The 19898-nt window shown below is 37.0% G+C and overlaps 1 pseudogene; it reads left to right on the forward strand.

The window, feature by feature from the left end:
- The first annotated feature begins 2879 nt into the window (after positions 1–2879).
- On the forward strand, positions 2880–4323 carry LOC135229447 (olfactory receptor 4A5-like; annotated as a pseudogene).
- The last annotated feature ends 15575 nt before the right edge of the window (positions 4324–19898 follow it).

Genomic DNA, 19898 nt, shown 5'->3' on the forward strand with positions numbered 1-19898 from the left:
TTATACTGTGTGTCCTTTTTGTGTGTATACAAAATTATGACAATAACCATATATATATATATATCTTTTTTATATATACAAAAAGAAAGCAACGATCATGAAGTACCTTGCCTACTGTCACTTGGAGAGACTTATAAAACTGTAATTGTAATGTACTATAGAGGTTATTTTTGTTACTATGGTATTTTAATTTCTCTTTGTAAAATGCCATGTTCTTATAAAAATAAGTTAAAGGATTTTTTTTCTATAAAGGTGTAAACTTAGTGGTTTAAGTTGAAAGCTTATTAATTCTTTTAGTTTGTATAATATCAAAAATTTGAGGAATGAAACTATAGTGGATACTTTACATACTGATTGTTTTACATGGAAATAATTTAACTGGCCAATAGAATATTTATTTCAGTGCAATCCAGCATTGATTATTACTAAGATTAAGGACACTAGACCTTGCAGAAAATAAGTAGTTAAAAAACAATTAGATATAAACTATCTTTACCATTATGTTCTCCAACAGCTGTGCCTTTATTAGTCTACAGCTTCAAAAAATGATTGAACTCCTGAGTCACTTGGACATACAGAGTGCTCATTTCATCTGGTTTCTAAAAGAAAGCTCAGAATTCTTCTGCACATGTTCTTTCCCCTCAACCAAATCAATACAAATGAAATCAGCTTGTCTACATTTGAGGTTTAGTAATTCAGTGATTTTCTGTAACAATGAATAATCCTAAAGATTGTGTTTGAATCTACATATGTACTATTCTCTCTTGATTTTGTCTTCAACTATAAGTGCTAGGAACTCTGAGGATTCAATGTTCTTTTTTTTTCCCTTTGGATTTTCTTTTCTTTTTCTTCTTTTCCTTCCTTTCCTTTGTCTTTCCTCTCTCCTTCTCTCTTCTCCTCCCATCACCTCTCTTGTCCTCTTGACTTTTTTTTTCTTTTTGTCTCTTCTCCCGTTTCCCCTTCTTTTACTTTCATTTCCCTTTCTTTTTTATTCTTTATTTTCTAGGATGGGCTCTGTGTTTATACCTGATGGCTTCCCAAGAAGAGTAAGTTCAGCAAGCCTCAGATGTTGGCCTTTCAGCTCTCCTTCACTAGAAGAAATCATTCTGAGGATTTCTTAAGAAAGCTATCCCCACTTAACACATTAATATCCCTATTACTTGTGTATATTAATTTCTTAAATATAATTTATCTGCTTCCTGATTTGGTTCTTCTTTTCTTTCATTTTCTACTCTTTAGGCCTCCATCTGATGCATGGGTACAAGTTTTTCCTTTTTTCTGCTTAACTTCCACCAATATACACACCGTGACAGGTCGATATTACCAAACATATACGATAAAATAGATAACTCTTATAATGTACAATTTATCCTATGTCCAAAATTGTGTGCTTGTAATATTCTTTTTATAAGTAATATTCTTATTACTAATGTGACGAAGATCCAGATGATTTGTTCTGATCGAATGTCCGTAGAGAAACATTCAAGAACAATAATAAAAAGCTATTATTTATTGATCCTTTATCAGCATCCAGGGAGTGTTCTAGGCACTTTACATGTAAACAAACACACACAAAAACTTAAGAGATAGGTACGATTGGTTCTCCCATTCACTAATTACGAAACTGAGGCACAAAGAGGTTTATGAAGTTGCTCAGGGTCACCGGGATATTAATTGGTGAAGGGGAAATTCCTACACAGACAGTGTTGCTCTGTAGTGCACATTAGTCATCCCTGTGCTGTGCTCTCTCCTCAAGGAAGCCCTGGGCTGTACAAAGGTGCACACTGAGTGAGAAACCTTACCCAATATTTGGTCACAGTAATGATCCAATTCCAACACTGGCTAGCATTTTTAAAGTAACGTCGACGAGCTTGGAGATTGTTGTTTAATTCCAAGTATACAAATAGAAGTACCCAGCAGAATAAAATAAGATGGGCTTTCACTGATAGTATCATTTATCATAGAATGTTGGTCTAGGAAGGATTCTAAGATCATCTTGTTTAAACCTTTTATTTTCCAATGAGTAAATTGAGACAGACTTGTGACTAAATTTAGAAAATGACTAAAGCTCATACTTTCTTACACTGTTTGGGTTTTTCCTTTGAGTATGTTCCTTTTTGGAATCTTGTCAGTGAAGTTCTTAAATTTGACCACACTCATTGCCTAAGAAGCATTATATACAAAACCCCATTCCACTGTCTTCTACCTTTCTTTACAGTGTCTATTTTCTCCCCCATCACTGCCCAGCTTACCCCCAATTGGTATGAAAATAGTGGCTGCTAAGGTACTAGTTGGTAATTGTTATGTGTCAGTTAACTTCAGTTCAAAAATATTTGCTTAAAATATGGATCATATTGTAAGGGGACTCACCACAAATGCTACCAACTTAAAGTGCTGACTGTATGTCAGTAGAGTGTAGAAGTGTGTTAAGCGTTGTGGGATAAGCAAAGAGGAAATAGAAAAGATTATGGATGCTTAAGAAAAGAGCAATCTATACCCAAATAATTGCTACAGGGAATAGTGTGCTAAATAATTTTATAGTGATCTGATACATTTCAAAGTCCAGGCTCTTCAGATTTAGTGAGAGATTCATAAAGACTGAACAACCTTTGAGGCAGGAAGGCCCACACTTCTCATAGTGGAATGTCATAATATGTATGACATATTCCTGAAGAGGGGTTATTTTTGGTGCTATTATTTGGTTTTATATAGATTACACTGTAAAGGTACTCATCATAAATATTATCAACTCTAAGTACTGATTCTACTTCAATTTATTAATTTAGAGTTTATCTTCACCACCAGAGAATAAGTTTCTTTAAAGCAGAAACCCTTTCCCTCTTTGTCATTGCTAACATCTGTACCAAGCACGGTCATGTTTTAAAAAAGAATATTCAATGAATGAAAGTCTGTTAGGCCTCTGACTGATCTTCTCTACAGAAGGTCCACTAAGATTTAGAGATAGAACTTGTTATTCATAGGCCCAATGCAGTCTTCTGAAAAGTAGAATTTTTAAGGGAAGACATATTAGGATCTTTGGAAGAGAACCTCAGTAGACATTCTTAAAAGTTTATTATGTATAAGCCACTGTAGAAGATTAACACTGAAGTGCTCCATGACCTAATGGACATATTCATAGTGATGTTCATGATTTCATTACAGGCTTGTTCTCTTGAGCTCGCATCTCTGAAACAGGTCTTGCAGAAGAATGAATGGGACACAGTAACAGTGTAACAGAATTTGTCCTCCTGGGACTCACTCAGGACCCTGAGGGCCAAAAAGTGTTATTTGTCATGTTTTTGCTCGTCTACATTGTCACGATGGTGGGCAACCTGCTCATTGTCATGACTGTTATTGTCAACCCATCCCTTGGCCCTCCCATGTACTTCTTCCTTGCCTATCTGTCCTTCATGGATGCTGTTTATTCCACTGCCATTTCCCCCAAAATGATTCTAGACTTACTCTGTGATAAAAAGACTATTTCCTTCTCGGCTTGCATGGGCCAGCTCTTTATAGAACACTTATTTGGTGGTGCCGAGGTCTTTTTTCTGGTGGCAATGGCCTATGATCGCTATGTGGCCATCTGTAAGCCACTACATTACTTGACCACCATGAATCGACAGGTGTGCATTCTGTTACTGGTGGTGGCCTGGGTTCGAGGTTTTTTGCACTCTTTGGTTCAACTTCTCTTTGTGTGCAGCCTCCCCTTCTGTGGCCCCAACATCATAGATCACTTCTGCTGTGATATGTACCCATTATTGGAACTCGCTTGCACTGACACCTATTTTATAGGTCTCACTGTTGTTGCCAATAGTGGAGCCATCTGTATGATAATTTTTGTCCTTCTACTAATCTCCTATGGGGTCATCCTAAGCTCCCTGAAGACTCACAGTCAGGGAGGCACAAAGCCCTGTCTACCTGCAGCTCCCACATCACAGTGGTTGTCCTCTCTTGTGTGCCATGTATTTTCATGTACGTTAGACCTCTTTCCAAATTTCCCATTGACAAATCCATGACTGTGGTTTATACAGTTATTACTCTCATCTTGAATCCTCTGATATACACCCTGAGAAATTCTGAGATGAAAAATGCTATGAAAAAAAAAATCTGGGGTAGAAAGTTAACCACAGGTAGAGTAAGAATGAGCATCCACACTGAAAATAACATTGCTAATTCTAAAGCAAGAAATAGGCAACGAATGATCACAATGAATGATTAAGTCAATTCAATGGATTCTCTAGGAATACTTCTCTTTATTGACAAAAGGCATCCAAAATGTAGAATAAATTATTCTTTGACATTAGAATTAAACTAGTAGAGACATTCTGGAGGCTGGATAAAAGGCAAACATATTTTTTCTCTTTAAATAAAAATAAAACTAAGCTAACATTGTAATTTCATTTTTCTCAGTATATACTGAAACAGGGCTTCAAAGAAATTCTTTGTTTTTTTCCTTTTAGAAAGAGAAAACACAAGTTTCTTTGGAAAATTTTATATCATTCCAATTAATGAGAAAACAATTTGGCCAATACTTAGAACAAATTTCTGAGGTTAAAAGTGTGCTTTTAAAAAAATTTGCTGTTCATTATTCTCTTCACACAAGAGCTTTTTTTTAACCTCATTATGCATTTTGTGTTTAAGATTACTTCTGTTCCTCTGGGCAATGTCTACGCATTTGCAATTCTGCATATTTTAGTGAGACATGAAATTGTGTTTGGTTTGAGACACCATCAGTGTGTAATTTTGGTAGATAGGATGTGGTTGATGAGGAAAACTCATTCTAGTTTTCTTGACTAGAGGACAGATAGTATTCTTTCAGTTTGAATTTGAAAATAACACCAATCCAAGTTATAAACATATTTTATATTTTCCTCATTAGTCAGTATACGCACTTTTTGTGATTCTTAAATGAGTAGACAGAGCTTCTGATTTTATCTCCATGAAATTGAATATTTGGAAAGAAATGTGTTGTTTTACACAAGCAGCATTTCCCAAAAGTTGTATTAAACTTAAATATTTTTTACGTAGATACTTAGTAATGATTTTTTTGGTAAAAACAAAATTTTGTTTTTTTCAATCTTATGTAAAAAAAAAATAAGTTTTTCCTCCACCTACAGCCCATCCTGGAACATCCCAAATCCAGAAAGCTGAAAGAATTTTCTCAGGGTAATATGGAACATTATCTATGCTTAACAAGAGTTTACTTTTCTAATAAAAAGAAAGATTTTACAACTTCTCTTATTTTTCAATTTTAGTGTGTAATTTTTCAAGTATATCCAGCAACATATGCAATTATTTATAAACTTGTAGCCTCTTACTTAGAATATTATCAAAATCATTGAAACTTACTGGTTCACTTCTCTGATGCCATTTTCCACCTCTTCTCAGAAGTAATCGCAATTCTAAATTTTTAATCATACTTTAATAATAGTTTAACTATGTATGTATCCTTAAAGGAGGAAGAGTAACAAAGAGGATGGGATCTAGTGCACACACAGAGGTTTTAGCCATAGAAACAGAAAATCCATGTACTGTGAATAAGAGGTCCAGCAGAATTATGACATCAGATATTGAAGTAAATGTCAACAGAAATTTCAAAAGTAACCGGATATCATTACTAGGATTATTTTAAGAGATAGCAGGGCTGGTTAATATCGATGATATTTATTATATAGTTGTGTGTGTGTGGTCTTCTTTTTTCCTTGGGATCTCTTCTCTCATCTCTTTCACTCCTACACACACATCACCAGTAAAATTGTAATCTATTTACAACAAAAATTGTATCTTAGAATGTTAAATTCATGCATGTATAATTATTTTTATTTTGGTTTATGGTAGTATTATACACATTTTTATGCTTATTTCTTTATTGCTCAGCAGTACTTTGTCAGTACCAGTTTTTGAAATTGTGAAATATGTCCGTTGGGGATTTTGGTTATTACTTAAAAAGATTCTGGGGTGGGGGCCAAGATGGCGGACTAGGTAGATGCTACCTCGGATCCCTCTTGCAACCAAGACTCAGAAAAACAGGTGAATCGATCACATACATAACAATCTACGAACCCTGAACAACAAACACAGATTTAGAGGCAGAAAACGAACAAATACGGGGAAGCAGTGACTGTTTTCGGAGCCTAGAGCCAGCGTCCCAGTCAGGTAGCATTGGCACCAGGCTTCCGGGCCCAGGGGAGCTGAACTCAAAAATCTTGTGATGGCGCAAACAAGGGGGGCAGCCCTACTCCCCTGAACTAACCCCGGGAGGGGGCCCAGCCAGTCCGCAGGGGCAGCGAGGTGACGCGGCTGGCGGGACGAGAAGTTCCTGGGAGGCAGCGACTGATTTTGGAGCCGGGAGTGCAGCGTCCCAGCAGGGGAACCTTGACGCTGGGCTTTGGACTGGTAGCGGAGGATCTGACCGTGGCTTCAGTGGGCCAGACCCCCGGGGGCAATCTCCACACAGCCAGCACACGTAGGCGACACGCCCCTTGGCAATCTCAGATGAAATAGTCATTCCAAGCAAGACAAGCAACTTTCGCTATATTCCGAGGTGCTACTCTCCTATCTCTCTGAACCCTCACCCACCCTTCCCAGGCAGCTTCATTAACATTGGAATTTCCTGAGCCAGAGGGAGAACGGCTCCGGATCCGCGGCGGCTTTGCTTCCCCCCCTTTTTTTTTGGTCTTTTCCTAACCCATTCTTCCGGCCTGAGAGAAGGAAACACAAAAAACCCAGGGACAAAAAATCCATCCCTAACTGGACTGAAAACACAAAACCAGCTACAGCCAAGCATATATGATCCAAATCTCAGGCTTTCATCCTTACAGGGAAGAAGGTGGCAGTTATAATGCAAAGGCAGTTCTGATAGGGATCTGACTGCATTTTTTTTTAGCGGATATTCTGGAAAAACAAGTTTACCAGGTCTGATATCTCTGCTTATTCAATAGAGCCCTAACTGACCCACAACAGAGAAATGAGGGCTGAAGCTCCCCCCAGACCACCTAGCCTCTTGCCTTAGGGGTCTAAGGAGGGTGACACCTACCAATCAGTAGAGGTACTTGCACTGGGGGCCTAAGGTACAGCTGCAGTGACCTCCCACCAAGGTGCTATAGGAATAGAGACACACCCACCTCACTGACACGTGGGGGAAGGCTGTCAGCATCCTGCCCCCCCCGGAGGGTGAACCCCAGCTGCTAATAGAATCTGGTGCACACAACTATCACCACTACTTCTTGAGGTGGATAGGTATTAGGGTGCAGCACACACTTGATGACCCAAAATCAGATTCTACTCAAGAATAGTGAACAGACTCAGGCATATATATCGGGAAACAGCCCAAACCAGCTGGTAATAGGTCATAAATAAGTCAAGGGCTACAACAAACAAGACAGCACAATCTAGTAACCCAACCACGTATATTGAAAGAAAACAAAACAAGATAAGACTCAGTGAGCAATTATAGAATAAACCACTTTTTATATCCTAGTGATGGCTCAGAGACAGCAGTCAATATCAAACCACATAAAGAAGCAGACCATGACAGCTTCTACAACCCCCCAAACAAAAGAATCAAAATCTTTTCCAAATGAAGATACAATCCTGGAATTATCAGATACAGAATATAAAAAACTAATTTACAGAATGCTTCAAGACATCACAAACGAAATAAGGCAAACTGCAGAAAAAGCCAAGGAACACACTGATAAAACTGTTGAAGAACTCAAAAAGATTATTCAAGAACATAGTGGAAAAATTAATAAGTTGCAAGAATCCATAGAGAGACAGCATGTAGAGATCCAAAAGATTAACAATAAAATTACAGAATTAGACAACGCAACAGGAAGTCAGAGGAGCAGGCTCGAGCAATTAGAATGCAGACTGGGACATCTGGAGGACCAGGGAATTAACACCAACATAGCTGAAAAAAAAATCAGATAAAAGAATTAAAAAAAAAATGAAGAAACCCTAAGAATCATGTGGGACACTATCAAGAAGGATAACTTGTGTGTGATTGGAGTCCCAGAACAGGGAGGGAGGACAGAAAACACAGAGAAAATAGTAGATCTGCTGACAGAAAACTTGCCTGACATCAAGAAAGACGAAAGGATATCTATCCAAGATGCTCATTGAACCCCATTTAAGATTGATACAAAAAGAAAAACACCAAGACATATTGTCAACAAACTTGCCAAAACCAAAGATAAAGAGAAAATTTTAAAAGCAGCCAGGGAGAAAAGAAAGTTCTCCTTCAAGGGAGAATCAATAAAAATAAGTTCAGACTTCTCAGCAGAAACCATGCAGGCAAGAAGGAAATGGGATGACATATATAGAGCACTGAAGGAGAAAAACAGCCAGCCAAGGATCATATATCCAGCAAAACTCTCTCTCAAATATGAAGGCGAAATTAAGATATTTACAGATAAACACAAGCTTAGAGAATTTGCAAAAACCAAACATAAGCTACAAGAAATACTAAAGGAAACTGTTTCTTCAGAAAACAAATAATATCAGATTCCAGCACAACACAAGGTCACAAAACAGAACATCCTGATATCAACTCAAATAGGGAAATCACAAAAACAAATTAAGATTAATTTAAAAAAAATGCGCATAACAGGGAATCATTGAAGTCAATATGTAAAAGATCACAATAATCAAAAAGAGGGACTAAATACAGGTGGCATAGAACTGCCATATGGAGAGTGATACAAGGCGATATAGAACAATACAAGTTAGGTTTTTGCTTAGAAAAATAGGGGTAAATATTAAGGTAACCACAAAGAGGTATAACAACTCCATAACTCAAGATAAAAGCCAAGAAAAACGTAACGACTCAACAAACATAAAGTCAAACACTACGTAAATGAGGATCTCACAATTTACTAAGAAAAAGTCTCAGCACAAAAAAGTATGTGGAAAAATGAAATTGTCAACAACACACATAAAAAGGCATCAAAATGACAACACTAAACACTTATTTATCTATAATTATGCTGAACGTAAATGGACTAAATGCACCAATTAAGAGACAGAGAGTCTCAGACTGGATAAAGAAACACAATTCGTCTATAGGCTGCCTACAAGAGACACACCTTAGACTTAGAGACACAAACAAACTAAAACTCAAAGGATGGAAAAAATATATCAAGCAAATAATAAGCAAAAAAGAGCAGGAGTAGCAATATTAATTTCTGACAAAATAGACTTTAGACTTAAATCCACCACAAAGGATAAAGAAGGACACTATATAATGATAAAAGGGACAATTGATCAGGAAGACAAAACCATATTAAATATGTATGCATCCAATGACTGGGCTGCAAGATACATAAATCAGATTTTAACAGAACTGAAAAGTAAGATAGACACCTCCACAATTATAGTAGGAGACTTCAACACACCACTTTCGGAGAAGGACAGGACATCCAGTAAGAAGCTCAATAGAGACACGGAACACCTAATTACAACAATCAACCAACTTGACCTCATTGACTTACGCAGAACTCTCCACCCAACTGCTCCAAAGTATACTTCTTTCTCTAGCGCACATGGAACATTCTCTAGAATAGACCACATATTAGGTCACAAAACAAATCTTTGCAGAATCCAAAACATCGAAATATTACAAAGCATCTTCTCAGACCACAAGGCAATAAAACTAGAAATCAATAACAGAAAAACTAGGGAAAAGAAATCAAGTACTTGGAAAATGAACAATACCCTCCTGAAAAGAGACTGGGTTATAGAAGACATCAAGGAGGGAATAAGGAAATTCATAGAATGCAACGAAAATGAAAATACTTCCTACCAAAACCTCTGGGACACAGCAAAAGCAGTGCTCAGAGGCCAATTTATATCGATAAATGCAAACATACAAAAAGAAGAAAGAGCCAAAATCAGAGAACTGTCCCTACAACTTGAACAAATAGAAAGTGAGCAACAAAAGAATCCATCAGGTACCAGAAGAAAACAAATAATAAAAATTAGAGCTGAACTAAATGAACTAAATGAATTAGAGAACAGAAAAACAATTGAAAGAATTAACAAAGCCAAAAGCTGGTTCTTTGAAAAAATTAACAAAGTTGATAAACCATTGGCTAGACTGACTAAAGAAATACGGGAAAGGAAACAAACAACCCGAATAAGAAACGAGAAGGGCCACATCACAACAGACCCAACTGAAATTAAAAGAATCATATCAGATTATTACGAAAAATTGTAGTCTAACAAATTTGCAAACCTAGAAGAAATGGATGAATTCCTGGAAAAACACTACCTACCTAAACTAACACATTCAGAAATAGAACAACTAAAGAGACCCATAACAAAAAAAAGAGATTGAAAAGGTAATCAAAAAACTCCCAACAAATAAAAGCCCTGGCCCGGACGGCTTCACTGCAGAGTTCTACCAAACTTTCACAGAAAAGTTAACACCACTACTACTAAAGGTATTTCAAAGCATAGAAAAGGACAGAATACTACCCAACTCATTCTATGAAGCCACCATCTCCCTGACACCAAAACCAGGTAAAGACATTACAAAAAAAAGAAAATTACAGACCTATATCCCTCATAAACATAGATGCAAAAATCCTCAACAAAATTCTAGCAAATAGAATTCAACAACATATCAAAAAAATAATTCAGCACGATCACGTGGGATTTATACCAGGTATGCAAGGCTGGTTTAATATCAGAAAAACCATTAATGTAATCCACCAGATAAATAAAACAAAAGACAAAAACCACATGATCTTATCAATTGATGCAGAAAAGGCATTTGACAAAGTCCAACACCCATTCATGATAAAAACTCTCACCAAAATAGAAGGTGAAGGAAAATTCCTCAACATAATAAAGGGCATCTATGCAAAGCCAACAGCCAACATCACTCTAAATGGAGAGAACCTGGAAGCATTTCCCTTGAGAACAGGAACCAGACAAGGATGCCCTTTATCACTGCTCTTATTCAACATCGTGCTAGAACTCCTAGCCAGGGCAATTAGGCTAGACAAAGAAATAAAAGGCATCCGGGTTAGCAAGGAGGAAGTAAAATTATCTCTATTTGCAGATGACATGATCTTATACACAGAAAACCCTAAGGAATCCTCCAGAAAACTACTGAAACTAATAGAAGAGTTTGGCAGAGTCTCAGGGTATAAAATAAACATACAAAAATCACTTGGATTCCTCTACATCAACAAAAAGAACATCGAAGAGGAAATCACCAAATCAATACCATTCACAGTAGCCCCCAAGAAGATAAAATACTTAGGAATAAATCTTACCAAGGATGTAAAAGACCTATACAAAGAAAACTACAAAGCTCTACTACAAGAAATTCAAAAGGACATACTTGAGTGGAAAAACATACCTTGCTCATGGATAGGAAGACTTAACATAGTAAAAATGTCTATTCTACCAAAAGCCATCTATACATACAATGCACTTCCGATCCAAATTCCAATGTCATTTTTTAAGGTGATAGAGAAACAAATCACCAACTTCATATGGAAGGGAGAGAAGCCTCGGATAAGTAAAGCATTACTGAAAAAGAGGAAGAAAGTGGGAGGCCTCACTCTACCTGATTTCAGAACCTATTATACAGCCACAGTAGTCAAAACAGCCTGGTATTGGTACAACAACAGGCACATAGACCAGTGGAACAGAATTGAGAATCCAGATATAAATCCATCCACATATGAGCAGCTGATATTTGACAAAGGCCCAGTGTCAGTTAATTGGGGAAAAGATAGTCTTTTTAACAAATGGTGCTGGCATAACTGGATATCCATTTGCAAAAAAATGAAACTGGACCCACACCTCACACCATGCACAAAAACTAACTCCAAGTGGATCAAAGACTAAAATAATAAAGATCACGGAAGAAAAAATAGGGACAACCCTAGGAGCCCTAATACAAGGCATAAACAGAATACAAAACATTACCAAAAATGATGAAGAGAAACCCGATAACTGGGAGCTCCTAAAAATCAAACACCTATGCTCATCTAAAGACTTCACCAAAAAAGTAAAAAGACCACCTACAGACTGGGAAAGAATTTTCAGCTATGACATCTCCGACCAGTGCCTGATCTCTAAAATCTATATGATTCTGTCAAAACTCAACCACAAAAAGACAAACAACGCAATCAAGAAGTGGTCAAAGGATATGAACACACACTTCACCAAGGAAGATATTCAGGCAGCTAACAGATACATGAGAAAATGCTCTCGATCATTAGTCATTAGAGAAATGCAAATTAAAACTACGATGAGATTCCATCTCACTCCAACAAGGCTGGCATTAATCCAAAAAACACAAAATAATAAATGTTGGAGAGGCTGCGGAGAGATTGGAACTCTTATACACTGCTGGTGGGAATGTAAAATGGTACAACCACTTTGGAAATCTATCTGGCGTTATCTTAAACAGTTAGAAATAGAAGTACCATACAACCCAGAAATCCCACTCCTCGGAATATACCCTAGAGAAACAAGAGCCTTCACACAAACAGATATATGCACACCCATGTTTATTGCAGCTCTGTTTACAATAGCAAAAAGCTGGAAGCAACCAAGGTGTCCATCAACGGATGAATTGGTAAATAAATTGTGGTATATTCACACAATGGAATACTACGCATCGATAAAGAACAGTGACTAATCTGTGAAACATTTCCTAACATGGGGGATCCTGGAAGGCATTATGCTGAGCAAAGTCAGAGGCAAAAGGACAAATATTGTATAAGACCACTATTATAACATCTTGAGAAATAGTATAAACTGAGAAGAACACATACTTTTGTGGTTACGACGGGGGGGAGAGAGGGAGGGAGGGAGGGAGAGGGTTTTTTACTGATTAATTAGTAGATAAGAACTGCTTTAGGTAAAGGGAAGGACAACACTCAATACATGGAAGGTCAGCTCAATTGGACTGGACCAAAAGCAAAGAAGTTTCCGGGATAAAATGAATGCTTCAAAGGTGAGCGGAGCAAGGGCGGGGGTTTGGGAACCATGGTTTAAGGGGACTTTTAAGTCAATTGGCAAAATAATTCTATTATGAAAACATTCTGCATCCCACTTTGAAATGTGGCATCGGGGGTCTTAAATGCTAATAAGCGGCCATCTAAGATGCATCAATTGGTCTCAACCCACCTGGAACAAAGGAGAATGAAGAACACCAAGGTCACACGACAACTAAGAGCCCAAGAGACAGAAAGGGCCACATGAACCAGAGACCTACATCATCCTGAGACCAGAAGAACTAGTTGGTGCCCGGCCACAATCGATGACTGCCCTGACAGGGAGCACAATAGAGAACCCGTGAAGGAGCAGGAGATCAGTGGGATGCAGACCCCAAATTCTCATAAAAAGACCATACTTAATGGTCTGACTGAGACTAGAGGAATCCCGGCGGCCATGGTCCCCAGACCTTCTGTTGGCACAGGACAGGAACCATCCCCGAAGACAACTCATCAGACATGAAAGGGACTGGACAGTGGGTAGGAGAGAGATGCTGATGAAGAGTGAGCTAATTATGGACACTTGAGACTGTGTTGGCATCTCCTGTCTGGAGGGGGGATGGGAGGATAGAGAGAGTTGGAAGCTGGCAAAATTGTCACGAAAGGAGAGACTGGAAGGGCTGACTCATTAGGGGGAGAGCAAGTGGGAGTACGGAGTAAGATGTATATAAACTTATATGTGACAGACTGACTTGATTTGTAAACATTCACTTGAAGCTCAATAAAAGTTAATAAAAAAAAAAGATTCTACCATTCCTAGAATGTAGAAAATAATCCCATTTACTAATATGAAAGTGAGTATTAAGTAAATCTTCTTTTATTTTTATATTAAAGCTTTATTCTATTTATATTTTATTTTTATAAATAGCATTAACCATATATGCACAATTTTATTTTCTACCAGATGTGGCCAGTTAGTGTGGTAACCCTATTTATTTCATAATCTATTCCATTCCCCTATGTTTCTAATTACATTTTTGTCTTTTGTTATTTGATAAGATCACTGAGGTTATGGACCATATTTTAATTAGCATTGTATTCTAAAAATATCATACAGGACTGAAACATAGTAAATCATAATTCCTATGTGTTGAATGAATAAATAGATTACCTGGGGATTTCATAAAGTCACTAGTCATTATAATTACATGTAAATTTGTCCTGAACTCTGAAATAAGGACACACAGAAGAACTTATGTAACAAAGGAAATATGTGACCTAGTTTTCCTCTTGGGGCTCACTCAGTCTTCAGGGTAAGAAAATATTGTTTGTTGTGTTCCTGCTCATCTATATTGTGACAATGGTGGACAAACTACTTATTGGTGTGACTGTAGTGGTCAGCCCAACACTGGGTGCCCCTATGTACTTCTGTCTTGGCTACTTAGCATGTGTAGATGCTGTTTCTTCTACTGCAGTTAATCCAAATATGATCATAGACTTACTCTATGAGAAGAAAAGATTTTCCTTCCAAGATTGCCTGACCCAGCTTTCTGCAGAACACTTATTTGGTGGTTCTGAGGTTTTACTTCTGATGGTCATGGCCTATGATCACTAAGTGGCTATCTGCACACCCTTGCATTAGATGACCATCATGAACCAACGGGTGCATATTCTGTTGCTGTCCATGACCAGGGTTGGATGTTTGTGCATGCTATACTTCATCTTCTCTTTGTTTATAATCTTCCCTTCTGTACTACCAATGTCATTGACCACTTCTGCTGTGACGTGTACCCCTTATTATAACTTGCCGGCACTGACATCTATGTCATTGGTCTCACTGTGGTTACCAATGATGGGGAAATATGTGTGGTCATTTTTATGCTGTTACTCATCTCTTATGGAGTCATTATGCACTCCCTGAAGAATCTTAGTCCAGAAGGAAGGTGCAAAGCCTTATCTACACCTGGTTCCAACATCACCGTGGTAGTCCTCTTCTTTGCCCCTTGTGTTTTCCTGTATGTGAAACCTCGTTCCACCTTACCCACTGATAAATTCTTGACTGTGTTTTGCGCTGTTTTCACCCCTATGTTGAATCCCTTAATCTGTACTCTGAGAAAATCGGAGATGAAAAATGCCATGAAGAAGCTCTCGGCCAGAAAAAGAAAATGAGGTCTTAAACAAATGCATCACCTACTTTCAATAAGAAAACTGTCCCGACCACCCTACCAGGAAAACAAAACAAAACACTGAAATCCACTGCCACCCAGTCAATTCCAGGGAAGCTGCGTGTAATTATTTAACTGTAGTAAATATTTCCTCCCGTCATCATGATTGTGCATGATGAAAAACATTTATTAGGATGCTTCCGATGATTTCTTTTGTTGAAAATATATTTTTAAGATTTTCATTTCCTGGGAATATATACATTTTCTTTTTTCTTGGTGTAGAATAGTTCTGTTGAGTCTATAGATTTATGTTGCATGTGATGACTTATGCTACAGCTGATGCCAGAAATTTATTTTAGATGATAGAAGATTCTCTGATGTCTCTTTCTTAAGTAAAACTAATCCTTTGTTTACTATTAATAGTGTTATTGCCAATTTCAGAATAATACATTTTTAAATATGACATAAAAATATGTTTCACTCCACCCCATACAGAGATAGGTCACATTACATTAAAATTTTATATTTTTATTTTTATATCTGAAAGATCTTTTAAATATGTAGTTTTGCTTATATTGGTTAGCATGTTAAGGTTTATAGAAAGAATGCTTCAGAATTCTAAATTAATCATAAAGTGGCTAAAGCTACAAAAGGAATGTGAATGAACAAGGCAGGTAAGCAGAAAAATGACTCAATCTGGCTTGTTTTCCAAATTGGGAAATCATCTCCTCAAGTGGGGCAGCTTTGTTTGGTGTTATATTTTCATAAAGATGAAGCATTCATCTTCCAAAATCATTTAAAATACCTGATGGAGCCTTTGTTATTTTTCAATATCCCTTCTCCTTCTTTCTCATAGTGTTTCATGGTCTTCCAAAACGTCCTAAACAAACAAAAAAAAAAGAAACAAACCTGTTGCCGATTCCGACTCATAGAGAGCCTGTAGGACATAGTAGAATTGCCCCATAGGGTTTCCGAGGAGTGCCTGGTGGAATCTAACTGCCCACCTTTTGGTTAGCAGCTTTAGCTATTAACCGCTATGCCACCAAGGTTTCCAAAAGGCTGACTTTCACTTGGAAATTTAGCAAAATCCATAATCAATAAGCTTCACGTGTACACTCCAGAACTTGGCACTGGATTATTTTGTGTGATTTCATTGTCAAGAAAGATGCTGACCATTCATGCCATTTCCATCCTCACATCTCTTCCTAGGGAAATGCAGGTTATTAGGTAATAAAGAGATTGGAATATATTGTTTTATTTGACAGAGGCCTCATTCATTACATTTTTGTGAGCATTTCTCTGTTGAATCAGGCTTAAAATATTATCTACCCCTGTGATAGTAGGAAAAATGTGGTCAAAGACACTCATGGTCCCTGCCTTCCCTATTTAGGCCTATTTTATGATGGTCTAATGCGATGGGGCATTGGGTCCATTTCACTGGTAAAGCACACTGTATGCACGACTTTGTATCCTGGAATTTATCTCCAGTATTATTACACGGCTATTCCTTACACCAACTCAACCCTTCCTAAGCCTAACACAATTCATCAAATAATGTCAAACATTTGGTTGGTCTGAGTTAACATAACTAAATCCTTCACTTTTGGCAATTTAGTCAATTTTAAAATTTGCATAGTTATCTCAAACGATGAGATAAAAATTCTAGTTAATTATCTATTTATGTTCACTGATTTATAAGTTACCTGAAGGTGGAAAAGTTAATTATTGTCGTGCCCTCTCTTTCTTGTGCAATGTGTGGGATATAGAAATCACACCAGAAACTTTTAAATTCTTTGTATTTTTGAATTGTCAATCTATTGGAACCAGAATTTTTACTGATGGATTCTGATGAACTCTCCATGTATTAAATATATGTACTAGTTTTCTTTCATATTTGCTAGAAATGTTTAGCATACCATGTTTTTCATATTATCATTATGACTGGTTTTTATATACATTCTATTTAAAAACTCTTTTACTTTTAGAATTCTTCATTTACTTAAACTTGAGGAATTCTATTCCCTTTCATTGACTATACATTTTAATCTTTTTTGTTTTGTTTTGTAAGTAACTTTTCAAATAATTCTGTTTTCAGCCCATCTAGGATTTATTTTTATTTCTAGAAAGAGAATATCTAAACCTATTTTCTCCAAATTGGTAAAATATTCTGCCAGCATAGTTTATTAATTAAGTACAAATTGAAAATTTTTTTCCTGTTAATATGTCATTTTATACATCTTTAAAATAATCAAATCTTTTCTTCTACTTTTTCTTTTTTTAGTTTATTTCTCTGCTACTAAAACACATATTTCAGTAATCAAATATTTCTAATGTTATTTATACCTGGTACACCCCCAAAAGAAACCAAATCTGTTGCCATCGAGTCTATTCTGACTCATAGTCACTCTGTAGAACAGAGCAGAACTGCCCCATAGAGTTTCCAAGGAGCAGCTGGTAGAGTCAAAATGCTGATTTTTTGGCTAGCAGCTGAGCTCTTTGACCACTATGCCACACCCTTTTATTTAAGAGCTCTCTTTGGAAAACAAAGGATTTTGTTTTTCTTTCAGAAAGTGAGCATCACAGTCATATCACTCAAAAACAGAAATGGAAATCTTGACAGAGGCTTCGTTTGTTCTGAAAATTATGCTTATGAATATGGTATACTTCCCCTGAGCCACATCCCTGGCCATGTATCTGTATGTACAGTTTTGTTTTTATTAAGGAGTTTTGTTATGCTGCTCAATCTTTTAGTGAATGACTCTCTGATATCAAGCATGATGTAAAGGGCACTCATGATGTCATTTCCTTGTGTCCCTATGAATTCCAATGACCTTACGCTAGCTGTCTTTCAAATAGCATGCATGTTACCAGTGTATCAGGGAAATATTGAATCCTGCCTCCTAGTGTTCATCACTGGGTGGCAGTATTAGACTTCTGCCAGTGTCTCCATGTGCAAATGTTCGTATAACAGACATTTCCAAAGTTACCTGAGCATTAGGATTATGGCTTTCTAATGCAAAAGCTATACAAAGAAAAAAGAAGACAAAAGGAGAATTAGTACATCTGAATTGTGGTGTCAGCAAAAGATATTTAAAATACCATGGACTGTCAGAAGAATGTAATGAGTTAACTTACTTTGAGTATGATCTTGTCTAAATTTTATTTCACAAAAGTGTGATAATATTCTAAGTCAATCCTTGGGGAAAAGTGTAAATACATATTTCCCTTTTTTCTACATATAACTATGCCTAACATTTCTCTAATTCTAAAAGTTCATTTGGAAGCAGAAAACATGGAAATTCAATTAAAATTTTGGAAGATTAATGAACTGTTGCCAATAAGAAGAGAGACTATAATGTAAAATTAAAGTCAAGTGATACTGCTCCAAAAACACACTCATACACATAAACTAACCTAAATTCACATATACATTTAAGATCAGGGTGCTTCAGTCAGGACGCTTTTGGTTGCAAATGACAAAAAACTCAACTAAAAACTTTTCGAACTATAAATGTACTTAATAATTGGTCATCGTAACTATAAACTTCAAGGTTATGGCAAGCTTCAGGGTTAGTTGATAAAGTGTATCAATTTTGTGTAAAGGAGCCATGCATGCAAGTAAAATTTAGCTCACTCAAAGTTAAGGTGCCAGTTTGAAGTCCTAGTCAAGTTGAGTCTTGGTCCAACAAAGAATGAAGTGATTAAGACACATCCTCTTGGATTGGGAGTTAAATCTTCATGTTGTGACTATTCATGAAAGCAATTGCTGATGGTGTTTGAGAAATAGATCAGTATGGTTCCAGCTGATCTAGATTCAGGCTTAGATCAACAGCATCTGCTCCAATCCAGAAGTGCAGAACTGTGATTACCTGCCTTTTCAATAATTAGAAGGTAAATTTCAGTAACTTACCTAGTCCCAATGTTCTCTGCCTCTGAGCCATAAGGTTTATTGGGTATAATGCCTCTAACAGTCAGAGTAAGGCCTTCCTCTACTAGGAATATAGTAACGCATGAGAGCCTGTGACTTGTTCTCCCTTCATTTTGGAATAAATATTATCTACTTTATCTAAAGAATTAGTCAATGTTCAAACATAACAAGAGGTGGCATATGATCAGGAACCTATGGTACTGAAGGAAGAAGTCCAAGCTGCTCTGAAGGCATTGGCGAAAAACAAGGCTCCAGGAATTGATGGAATATCAATTGAAATGTTTCAACAGACAGATGCAACACCTGAAGTGCTCACTTGTCTATGCCAAGAAATGTGGAAGACAGCTTCCTGGCCAGCTGACTGGAAGAGATCCATATTTATGACTATTCCCAAGAAAGGTGATCCAACCAAATGTGGAAACTATAGAACAATATCATTAATATCACACCCAAGCAAAATTTTGCTGAAGATCATTCAAAAATGGCTGCAGCAGTATATCGACAGGGAACTGCCAGAAACTCAGGCCGGTTTCAGAAGAGGATGTGGAACCAGGGATATCATTGCTGATGTCAGATGGATCCTGGCTGAAAGCAGAGAATACCAGAAGGATGTTTACCTACGTTTTCTTGACTATACAAAGACATTTGACTGTGTGGGTCATAACAAACTATGGATAACATTGCGAAGAATGGGAATTCCAGAACACTTAATTGTGCTCATGAGGAACCTTTACATAAATCAAGAGGCGGTTGTTCGTATAGGACAAGGGGGTACTGATTGGCTTAAAGTCAGGAAAGGTGTGAGTCAGGGTTGTATTCTTTCTTCAAGCCTATTCAATCTGTATA

Source organism: Loxodonta africana, unplaced genomic scaffold, assembly GCF_030014295.1.
Source record: "Loxodonta africana isolate mLoxAfr1 unplaced genomic scaffold, mLoxAfr1.hap2 scaffold_29, whole genome shotgun sequence".
Lineage (NCBI taxonomy): Eukaryota > Metazoa > Chordata > Mammalia > Proboscidea > Elephantidae > Loxodonta > Loxodonta africana.